Source organism: Leuresthes tenuis, unplaced genomic scaffold (assembly GCF_036924035.1).
Source record: "Leuresthes tenuis unplaced genomic scaffold, fLeuTen1.0.hap1 SCAF_23, whole genome shotgun sequence".
NCBI classification, from domain to species: Eukaryota; Metazoa; Chordata; class Actinopteri; order Atheriniformes; family Atherinopsidae; genus Leuresthes; species Leuresthes tenuis.
The window spans coordinates 2053870-2065942 of NW_027325377.1; the positions used below are offsets into that span (position 1 = coordinate 2053870).

At 39.7% G+C, this 12073-nt stretch overlaps 12 non-coding genes across 12 annotated transcripts; all 12 read right to left on the reverse strand.

The window, feature by feature from the left end:
* Nucleotides 1-1327: 1327 nt before the first annotated feature.
* Nucleotides 1328-1401, reverse strand: trnat-cgu (transfer RNA threonine (anticodon CGU)). The gene has a single exon. It is a non-coding gene; the product is annotated as a tRNA-Thr (tRNA).
* A 699-nt stretch (nucleotides 1402-2100) lies between these two features.
* On the reverse strand, nucleotides 2101-2174 carry trnat-agu (transfer RNA threonine (anticodon AGU)). Its single transcript has one exon. It is a non-coding gene; the product is annotated as a tRNA-Thr (tRNA).
* A 284-nt stretch (nucleotides 2175-2458) lies between these two features.
* Nucleotides 2459-2532, reverse strand: trnat-cgu (transfer RNA threonine (anticodon CGU)). The gene has a single exon. It is a non-coding gene; the product is annotated as a tRNA-Thr (tRNA).
* A 493-nt stretch (nucleotides 2533-3025) lies between these two features.
* On the reverse strand, nucleotides 3026-3099 carry trnat-agu (transfer RNA threonine (anticodon AGU)). Its single transcript has one exon. It is a non-coding gene; the product is annotated as a tRNA-Thr (tRNA).
* A 336-nt stretch (nucleotides 3100-3435) lies between these two features.
* Nucleotides 3436-3509, reverse strand: trnat-ugu (transfer RNA threonine (anticodon UGU)). Its single transcript has one exon. It is a non-coding gene; the product is annotated as a tRNA-Thr (tRNA).
* Nucleotides 3510-3793: 284 nt separating this feature from the next.
* trnat-ugu (transfer RNA threonine (anticodon UGU)) lies at nucleotides 3794-3867 on the reverse strand. The gene has a single exon. It is a non-coding gene; the product is annotated as a tRNA-Thr (tRNA).
* Nucleotides 3868-4866: 999 nt separating this feature from the next.
* Nucleotides 4867-4940, reverse strand: trnat-cgu (transfer RNA threonine (anticodon CGU)). The gene has a single exon. It is a non-coding gene; the product is annotated as a tRNA-Thr (tRNA).
* Nucleotides 4941-5353: 413 nt separating this feature from the next.
* trnat-agu (transfer RNA threonine (anticodon AGU)) lies at nucleotides 5354-5427 on the reverse strand. Its single transcript has one exon. It is a non-coding gene; the product is annotated as a tRNA-Thr (tRNA).
* A 256-nt stretch (nucleotides 5428-5683) lies between these two features.
* On the reverse strand, nucleotides 5684-5757 carry trnat-ugu (transfer RNA threonine (anticodon UGU)). Its single transcript has one exon. It is a non-coding gene; the product is annotated as a tRNA-Thr (tRNA).
* Nucleotides 5758-9315: 3558 nt separating this feature from the next.
* On the reverse strand, nucleotides 9316-9389 carry trnat-agu (transfer RNA threonine (anticodon AGU)). Its single transcript has one exon. It is a non-coding gene; the product is annotated as a tRNA-Thr (tRNA).
* A 442-nt stretch (nucleotides 9390-9831) lies between these two features.
* Nucleotides 9832-9905, reverse strand: trnat-agu (transfer RNA threonine (anticodon AGU)). Its single transcript has one exon. It is a non-coding gene; the product is annotated as a tRNA-Thr (tRNA).
* Nucleotides 9906-10581: 676 nt separating this feature from the next.
* On the reverse strand, nucleotides 10582-10655 carry trnat-ugu (transfer RNA threonine (anticodon UGU)). The gene has a single exon. It is a non-coding gene; the product is annotated as a tRNA-Thr (tRNA).
* Nucleotides 10656-12073: the final 1418 nt, after the last annotated feature.

The following is a 12073-nucleotide window of genomic DNA, read 5'->3' on the forward strand; positions in this document are numbered from 1 at the left end:
AACCACAGAGACACAAAACAACTACAAAGAGACACAAAACAACCACAAAGAGACACAAAATGACCACAAGAGACAAAATGACCACAAATAGACACAAAACGACCACAGAGACACAAAACAACCACAAAGAGAGACAAAACAAGCACAGAGAGACATAAAATGACCAGAAAGAGATACAAAACATCCAGATACACAAAACAACCACAAATAGACACAAAATGACCACAAGAGACAAAACGACCACAAAGAGACACAAAACATTCAGAGACACAAAACAACCACAAAGAGACACAAAACGACCACAGAGACACAAAATGACCACAAAGAGAGACAAAACTACCACAAAGAGACACAAAATTACCGGAAAGAGACACAAAACATCCAGAGACACAAAACGACCACAAAGAGACACAAAACGACCACAAAGAGACACATAACAACCACAAAGAGACACAAAACGACCACAAAGAGACACAAAACGACCACAAAGAGACACATAACAACCACAAAGAGACACAAAACGACCACAAAGAGACACATAACAACCACAAAGAGACACAAAAGAAACACAGAGAGACACATAACAAGCAGAAAGAGACACAAAACGACCACAAAGAGACACAAAACGACCACAAAGAGACACATAACAACCACAAAGAGACACAAAACGACCACAAAGAGACACATAACAACCACAAAGAGACACAAAAGAAACACAGAGAGACATAAAACAACCACAAAGAGACACAAAATGACCAGAAAGAGACACAAAACAACCACAGAGAGACACAAAACAACCAGAAAGAGACACAAAACAACCACAGAGAGACACATAACAAGCAGAAAGAGACACAAAAAATCCAGAGACAGAAAACAACCACAAAGAGACACAAAATGACCAGAAAGAGACAGAAAACAACCACAAAGAGACACTTATATGCTAAGTCATCGTTAGCTTAACAAGACCACAGGCACTGCTGGGATTTGAACACAGGATCTTCTGTTTACGAGACAGGCACTTTGACCAACTAAGCCATAGCACCACATAAGTCAGAAAAATGATGAAATACACAAAACATTCAGATACACAAAACGACCACAAAGAGACACATAACAACCACAAAGAGACACAAAACAACCACAGAGAGACACTTAACAAGCAGAAAGAGACACAAAACATCCAGAGACACAAAACCACCACAAAGACACACAAAATGACCAGAAAGACACACAAAACAACCACAGAGAGACAGAAAACATCCAGAGACACAAAACGACCTCAAAGAGACACTTATATACTAAGTCATCGTTAGCTTAACAGGACCACAGGCACTGCTGGGATTTGAACCCAGGATCTCCTGTTTACGAGACAGGCACTTTGACCAACTAAGCCACAGCGCCACATAAGTCAGAAAAATGATGAAAGACACTAAACGACCACAGAGACACAAAACAACCGCAGAGAGACACAAAACGACTACAAAGAGAGACAAAAAAAACCACAGAGAGACACAAAATTAACAGAAAGAGACACAAAACATCCAGAGACACATAACAACCACAAAGAGACACAAAACGACCACAAAGAGACACATAACAACCACAAAGAGACACAAAACAACCACAGAGAGACACTTAACAAGCAGAAAGAGACACAAAACATCCAGAGACACAAAACGACCACAAAGATACACAAAATGACCACAAAGAGACACATAACGACCACAAAGAGACACAAAACGACCACAAAGAGACACATAACAACCACAAAGAGACACAAAACAACCACAGAGAGACACATAACAAGCAGAAAGAGACACAAAACATCCAGAGACATAAAAAAACCACAAAGAGACACAAAATGACCAGAAAGAGACACAAAACAACCACAGAGAGACACATAACGACCACAAAGAGATACATAACAACCAGAAAGAGACACAAATCAACCACAGAGAGACACAAAATTAACAGAAAGAGACACAAAACATCCAGAGACAGAAAACAACCACAAAGAGACACAAAATGACCAGAAAGAGACAGAAAACAACCACAAAGAGACACTTATATGCTAAGTCATCGTTAGCTTAACAAGACCACAGGCACTGCTGGGATTTGAACCCAGGATTTTCTGTTTACTAGACAGGCACTTTGACCAACTAAGCCACAGCACCACATAAGTCAGAAAAATGATGAAAGACACAAAACATTCAGATACACAAAACGACCACAAAGAGACACATAACAACCACAAAGAGACACAAAACAACCACAGAGAGACACTTAACAAGCAGAAAGAGACACAAAACATCCAGAGACACAAAACCACCACAAAGACACACAAAATGACCAGAAAGACACACAAAACAACCACAGAGAGACAGAAAACATCCAGAGACACAAAACGACCTCAAAGAGACACTTATATACTAAGTCATCGTTAGCTTAACAGGACCACAGGCACTGCTGGGATTTGAACCCAGGATCTCCTGTTTACGAAACAGGCACTTTGACCAACTAAGCCACAGCGCCACATAAGTCAGAAAAATGATGAAAGACACTAAACGACCACAGAGACACAAAACAACCGCAGAGAGACACAAAACGACTACAAAGAGAGACAAAAAAAACCACAGAGAGACACAAAATTAACAGAAAGAGACACAAAACATCCAGAGACACATAACAACCACAAAGAGACACAAAACGACCACAAAGAGACACATAACAACCACAAAGAGACACAAAACAACCACAGAGAGACACTTAACAAGCAGAAAGAGACACAAAACATCCAGAGACACAAAACGACCACAAAGATACACAAAATGACCACAAAGAGACACATAACGACCACAAAGAGACACAAAACGACCACAAAGAGACACATAACAACCACAAAGAGACACAAAACAACCACAGAGAGACACATAACAAGCAGAAAGAGACACAAAACATCCAGAGACATAAAAAAACCACAAAGAGACACTTATATACTAAGTCATCGTTAGCTTAACAGGACCACAGGCACTGCTGGGATTTGAACCCAGGATCTCCTGTTTACTAGACAGGCACTTTGACCAACTAAGCTACAGCACCACATAAGTCATAAAAATGATGAAAGTCACAAAACGACCACAAAGAGACACAAAACAACCACAGAGAGACACAAAACAAGCAGAAAGAGACACAAAACATCCAGAGACACATAACAACCACAAAGAGACAGATAACAACCACAGAGAGACACTTAACAAGCAGAAACAGACACAAAACATCCAGAGACACAAAACAACCACAAAGAGACACAAAACAAACACAAAGAGACACAAAACAACCACAGAGAGACAGAAAACATCCAGAGACACAAAACGACACATAACAACCACAAAGAGACACTTATATGCTAAGTCATAGTTAGCTTAAAAAGACCACAGGCACTGCTGGGATTTGAACCCAGGATCTCCTGTTTACAAGATAGGCACTTTGACCAGCTAAGCCACAGCACCACATAAGTCATGAAAATGATGAAAGAATAAAGATTATCGGCTGGATCCACTTTGTCCTGAACTGGATCCACTTGAGGAAGTAGATCCAAAGCCTCTCCCAAAACTAACTCCGATTTCTAAAAACATTTTTATCAAGTCTGACCAAAGAACAGACTCATAATAATCATGATGTTCATCATTTAAACGTTCATCATTTAATTTAGAGGACCAATGAAAAACATTCAGTAGAACCCTGATAATGACCTGTTTTATATACTAAGTCATCGTTAGCTTAACAGGACCACAGGCACTGCTGGGATTTGAACCCAGGATCTCCTGTTTACAAGACAGGCACTTTGACCAACTAAGCCACAGCACCACATAAGCCATAAAAATGATGAAAGACACAAAACATTCAGATACACAAAACGACCACAAAGAGACACAAGATGACCACAGAGAGACACAAAACGACCACAGAGACACAAAACAACCACAGAGAGACACAAAATGACCACAAGAGACAAAACGACCACAAAGAGACACAAAACGACCAAAAAGAGACACAAAACGACCACAAAGAGACACAACAACTACAAAGAGACACAAAACTACCACAAAGAGACACAAAACGACCACAAAGAGACACAAAATGACCACAAGTGACAAAACGACCACAAAAAGACACAAAACAACCACAGAGAGACATAAAACGACCACAGAGACACAAAACGACCACAAGGAGACACAAAATGACCACAAAGAGAGACAAAACTACCACAAAGAGACACAAAACATCCAGAGACACAAAACAACCACAAAGAGGCACAAAACGACCACAGACACACAAAATGACCACAAAGAGAGACAAAACGACCACAAAGAGAAACAAAATTACCGGAAAGAGTTACAAAACATCCAGAGACACAAAACGACCACAAAGAGACACAAAATGACCACAAAGAGACACATAACAACCACAAAGAGACACAAAACGACCACAAAGAGACACAAAACGACCACAAAGAGACACATAACAACCACAAAGAGACACAAAACGACCACAAAGAGACATATAACAAGCAGAAAGAGACACAAAAGAAACACAGAGAGACACATAACAAGCAGAAAGAGACACAAAACATCTAGAGACATAAAACAACCACAAAGAGACACAAAATGACCAGAAAGAGACACAAAACAACCACAGAGAGACACAAAACAACCACAAAGAGACACAAAACGACCACAGACACACAAAATGACCACAAAGAGAGACAAAACGACCACAAAGAGAGACAAAACTACCACAGAGAGACAGAAAACAACCACAAAGAGACACTTATATGCTAAGTCATCGTTAGCTTAACAGGAGCACAGGCACTGCTGGGATTTGAACCCAGGATCTCCTGTTTACGAGACAGGCACTTTGACCAACTAAGCCACAGCGCCACATAAGTCAGAAAAATGATGAAAGACACTAAACGACCACAGAGACACAAAACAACCGCAGAGAGACACAAAACGACTACAAAGAGAGACAAAAAAAACCACAGAGAGACACAAAATTAACAGAAAGAGACACAAAACATCCAGAGACACATAACAACCACAAAGAGACACAAAACGACCACAAAGAGACACATAACAACCACAAAGAGACACAAAACAACCACAGAGAGACACTTAACAAGCAGAAAGAGACACAAAACATCCAGAGACACAAAACGACCACAAAGATACACAAAATGACCACAAAGAGACACATAACGACCACAAAGAGACACAAAACAACCACAGAGAGACACATAAAAACCACAAAGAGACACTTATATGCTAAGTCATCGTTAGCTTAACAGGACCACAGGCACTGCTGGGATTTGAACCCAGGATCTCCTGTTTACTAGACAGGCACTTTGACCAACTAAGCTACAGCACCACATAAGTCAGAAAAATTATGAAAGTCACAAAACGACCACAAAGAGACACAAAACAACCACAGAGAGACACAAAACAAGCAGAAAGAGACACAAAACATCCAGAGACACAAAACAACCACAAAGAGACACAAAACAAACACAAAGAGACACAAAACAACCACAGAGAGACAGAAAACATCCAGAGACACAAAACGACACATAACAACCACAAAGACACACTTATATGCTAAGTCATAGTTAGCTTAAAAAGACCACAGGCACTGCTGGGATTTGAACCCAGGATCTCCTGTTTACAAGACAGGCACTTTGACCAGCTAAGCCACAGCAACACATAAGTCATGAAAATTATGAAAGACACAGAGAGACACAAAACGACTACAAAGAGAGACAAAAAAAACCACAAAGAGACACAAAATTAACAGAAAGAGACACAAAACATCCAGAGACACATAACAACCACAAAGAGACACAAAACGACCACAAAGAGACACATAACAACCACAAAGAGACACAAAACAACCACAGAGAGACACATAACAAGCAGAAAGAGACACAAAACATCCAGAGACAAAACAACCACAAAGAGACACAAAATGACCACAAGAGACAAAACGACCACAAAGAGACACAAAACATCCAGAGACACATAACGACCACAAAGAGACACAAAACATCCAGAGACAAAAAACAACCACAAAGAGACACAAAACGACAACAGACACACAAAATGACCACAAAGAGAGACAAAACTACCACAAACAGACATAAAATGACCACAAAGAGAGACAAAACAACCACAGAGACACAACAACTACAAACAGACACAAAACGATCACAAAGAGACACAAAACAACCACAAACAGAAAAAAAACTACCACAAAGAGACACAAAGCTACCACAAAGAGACAAAGAATTACTAGAAGGAGACACAAAAAAACCACAGAGACAGAAAACAACTACAAAGAGACACAAAACAACCACAAAGAGACACAATATGTCCACAAAGAGAGACAAAACTACCACAAAGAGACACAAAATGACCACAAGAGACAAAACGACCACAAAGAGACACAAAACATTCAGAGACACAAAACAACCACAAAGAGACACAAAACGACCACAGAGACACAAAATGACCACAAAGAGAGAGAAAACTACCACAAAGAGAAACAAAATTACCGGAAAGAGACACAAAACATCCAGAGACACAAAACGACCACAAAGAGACACAAAACGACCACAAAGAGACACACAACAACCACAAAGAGACACAAAACGACCACAAAGAGACACATAACAACCACAAAGAGACACAAAACAACCACAGAGAGACACATAACAAGCAGAAAGAGACACAAAACATCCAGAGATATAAAACAACCACAAAGAGACACAAAATGACCAGAAAGAGACACAAAACGACCACAGAGACAAAGAAAACAACCACAGAGAGACACATAACAAGCAGAAAGAGACACAAAACATCCAGAGACATAAAACAACCACAAAGAGACACAAAATGACCAGAAAGAGACACAAAAAAACCAAAGAGAGACAGAAAACAACCACAGAGAGACACATAACAAGCAGAAAGAGACACAAAACATTCAGAGACACAAAACAACCACAAAGAGACACAAAACGACCACAGAGACACAAAATGACCACAAAGAGAGACAAAACTACCACAAAGAGACACAAAACATCCAGAGACACATAACAACCACAAAGAGACACAAAACGACCACAGACACACAAAATGACCACAAAGAGAGACAAAACGACCACAAAGAGAAACAAAATTACCGGAAAGAGTCACAAAACATCCAGAGACACAAAACGACCACAAAGAGACAATTAACAACCACAAAGAGACACAAAACGACCACAAAGAGACACATAACAACCACAAAGAGACACAAAACAACCAGAAAGAGACACAAAACAACCACAGAGAGACACAAAACAACTACAAAGAGAGACAAAACAACCACAGAGAGACACAAAATTACCAGAAAGAGACAAAAAACATCCAGAGACAAAACAACCACAAAGAGACACAAAATGACCACAAAAGACAAAACGACCACAAAGAGACACAAAACATCCAGAGACACATAACGACCACAAAGAGACACAAAACATCCAGAGACAAAAAACAACCACAAAGAGACACAAAACGACAACAGACACACAAAATGACCACAAAGAGAGACAAAACTACCACAAACAGACATAAAATGTCCACAAAGAGAGACAAAACTACCACAAAGAGACACAAAATTACCGGAAAGAGACACAAAACATCCAGAGACACAAAACGACCACAAAGAGACACAAAACGACCACGAAGAGACACAGAAAAAAAACAGAGAGACACATAACAAGCAGAAAGAGACAAAAAACAACTACAAAGACAGATAAAACAACCACAAAGAGACACAAAATGACCACAACAGACAAAACGACCACAAAGAGACACAAAACATCCAGAGTCACATAACGACCACAAAGAGAGACAAAACATCCAGAGACAAAAAGCAACCACAAAGAGACACAAAACGACCACAGACACACAAAATGACCACAAAGAGAGACAAACCTATCACAAAGAAACACAAAATTACCGGAAAGAGACAGAAAACATCCAGAGACACAAAACGACCACAAAGAGTCACAAAACGACCACAATGAGACATATAACAACCACAAAGAGACACCAAACGACCACAAAGAGAAACATAACAACCACGAAGACACAAAAAACAACCACAGAGAGAAACAAAACAACCACAGAGAGACACAAAACAACTACAAAGAGAGACAAAACGATCACAAAGAGACACAAAACAACCACAAAGAGAAAAAAAACTACCACAAAGAGACACAAAGCTACCACAAAGAGACAAAGAATTACCAGAAAGAGACACAAAACAACCACAGAGACACAAAACAACTACAAAGAGACACAAAACAACCACAAAGAGACACAAAATGACCACAAGAGACAAAATGACCACAAAAAGACACAAAACGACCACAGAGACACAAAACAACCACAAAGAGAGACAAAACAAGCACAGAGAGACATAAAATGACCAGAAAGAGATACAAAACATCCAGACACACAAAACAACCACAAATAGACACAAAATGACCACAAGAGACAAAACGACCACAAAGAGACACAAAACATTCAGAGACACAAAACAACCACAAACAGACACAAAACGACCACAGAGACACAAAATGACCACAAAGAGAGACAAAACTACCACAAAGAGACACAAAATTACCGGAAAGAGACACAAAACATCCAGAGACATAAAACAACCACAAAGAGACACATAACAACCACAAAGAGACACAAAAGAAACACAGAGAGACATAAAACAACCACAAAGAGACACAAAATGACCAGAAAGAGACACAAAACAACCACAGAGAGACACAAAACAACCACAAAGAGACACAAAACGACCACAGAGACACAAAATGACCACAAAGAGAGACAAAACTACCACAAAGAGACACATAACGACCACAAAGAGACACATAACAACCAGAAAGAGACACAAAACAACCACAGAGAGACACATAACAAGCAGAAAGAGACACAAAAAATCCAGAGACAGAAAACAACCACAAAGAGACACAAAATGACCAGAAAGAGACACAAAACAACCACAGAGAGACAAATAACGACCACAAAGAGATACATAACAACCAGAAAGAGACACAAATCAACCACAGAGAGACACATAACAAGCAGAAAGAGACACAATACATCCAGAGACAGAAAACAACGACAAAGAGACACAAAATGACAGAAAACAACCACAAAGAGACACTTATATGCTAAGTCATCGTTAGCTTAACAAGACCACAGGCACTGTTGGGATTTGAACCCAGGATCTTCTGTTTACTAGACAGGCACTTTGACCAACTAAGCCACAGCGCCACATAAGTAAGAAAAATGATGAAAGACACAAAACATTCAGATACACAAAACGACCACAAAGAGACACATAACAACCACAAAGAGACACAAAACAACCACAGAGAGACACTTAACAAGCAGAAAGAGACACAAAACATCCAGAGACACAAAACCACCACAAAGACACACAAAATGACCAGAAAGACACACAAAACAACCACAGAGAGACAGAAAACGACCTCAAAGAGACACAAAACGACCACAAAGAGACACATAACAAAAACAAAGAGACACAAAACAACCACAGAGAGACACTTAACAAGCAGAAAGAGACACAAAACATCCAGAGACACAAAACGACCACAAAGATACACAAAATGACCACAAAGAGACACATAACGACCACAAAGAGACACTTATATGCTAAGTCATCGTTAAGTCATCGTTAGCTTAACAGGACCACAGGCACTGCTGGGATTTCAACCCAGGATCTCCTGTTTACTAGACAGGCACTTTGACCAACTAAGCTACAGCACCACATAAGTCAGAAAAATTATGAAAGTCACAAAACGACCACAAAGAGACACAAAACAACCACAGAGAGACACAAAACAAGCAAAAAGAGACACAAAACATCCAGAGACACATAACAAAGACACAAAATGACCACAAGTGACAAAACGACCACAAAAAGACACAAAACAACCACAGAGAGACATAAAACGACCACAGAGACACAAAACGACCACAAGGAGACACAAAATGACCACAAAGAGAGACAAAACTACCACAAAGAGACACATAACGACCACAAAGAGACACATAACAACCAGAAAGAGACACAAAACAACCACAGAGAGACACATAACAAGCAGAAAGAGACACAAAAAATCCAGAGACAGAAAACAACCACAAAGAGACACAAAATGACCAGAAAGAGACACAAAACAACCACAGAGAGACACATAACGACCACAAAGAGATACATAACAACCAGAAAGAGACACAAATCAACCACAGAGAGACACTTAACAAGCAGAAAGAGACACAAAACATCCAGAGACACAAAACGACCACAAAGAGACACAAAACAAACACAAAGAGACACAAAACAACCACAGAGAGACAGAAAACATCCAGAGACACAAAACGACACATAACAACCACAAAGACACACTTATATGCTAAGTCATAGTTAGCTTAAAAAGACCACAGGCACTGCTGGGATTTGAACCCAGGATCTCCTGTTTACAAGACAGGCACTTTGACCAGCTAAGCCACAGCAACACATAAGTCATGAAAATTATGAAAGAATAAAGATTATCGGCTGGAGTCACTTTGTCCTGAACTGGATCCACTTGAGGAAGTAGATCCAAAGCCTCTCCCAAAACTAACTCCGATTTCTAAAAACATTTTTATCAAGTCTGACCAAAGAACAGACTCATAATAATCATGATGTTCATCATTTAAACGTTCATCATTTAATTTAGAGGACCAATGAAAAACATTCAGTAGAACCCTGATAATGACCTGTTTTATATACTAAGTCATCGTTAGCTTAACAGGACCACAGGCACTGCTGGGATTTGAACCCAGGATCTCCTGTTTACTAGAAAGGCACTTTGACCAACTAAGCCACAGTACAACATAAGCCATAAAAATGATGAAAGACACAAAACATTCAGATACACAAAACGACCACAAAGAGACACAAGATGACCACAGAGAGACACAAAACGACCACAGAGACACAAAACAACCACAGAGAGACACAAAATGACCACAAGAGACAAAACGACCACAAAGAGACACAAAACGACCAAAAAGAGACACAAAACGACCACAAAGAGACACAACAACTACAAAGAGACACAAAACGATCACAAAGAGACACAAAACAACCACAAAGAGACATAAAACTACCACAAAGAGACACAAAACGACCACAAAGAGACACAAAATGACCACAAGTGACAAAACGACCACAAAAAGACACAAAACAACCACAGAGAGACATAAAACGACCACAGAGACACAAAACGACCACAAGGAGACACAAAATGACCACAAAGAAAGACAAAACTACCACAAAGAGACACAAAACGACCACAGACACACAAAATGACCACAAAGAGAGACAAAACGACCACAAAGAGAAACAAAATTACCGGAAAGAGTTACAAAACATCCAGAGACACAAAACGACCACAAAGAGACACAAAACGACCACAAAGAGACACATAACAACCACAAAGAGACACAAAACGACCACAAAGAGACACAAAACGACCACAAAGAGACACATAACAACCACAAAGAGACACAAAACGACCACAAAGAGACACATAACAACCACAAAGAGACACAAAAGAAACACAGAGAGACACATAACAAGCAGAAAGAGACACAAAACATCCAGAGACATAAAACAACCACAAAGAGACACAAAATGACCAGAAAGAGACACAAAACAACCACAGAGAGACACAAAACAACCACAAAGAGACACAAAACGACCACAAAGAGAGACAAAACTACCACAAAGAGACACATAACGACCACAAAGAGACACATAACAACCAGAAAGAGACACAAAACAACCACAGAGAGACACATAACAAGCAGAAAGAGACACAAAAAATCCAGAGACAGAAAACAACCACAAAGAGACACAAAATGACCAGAAAGAGACACAAAACAACCAC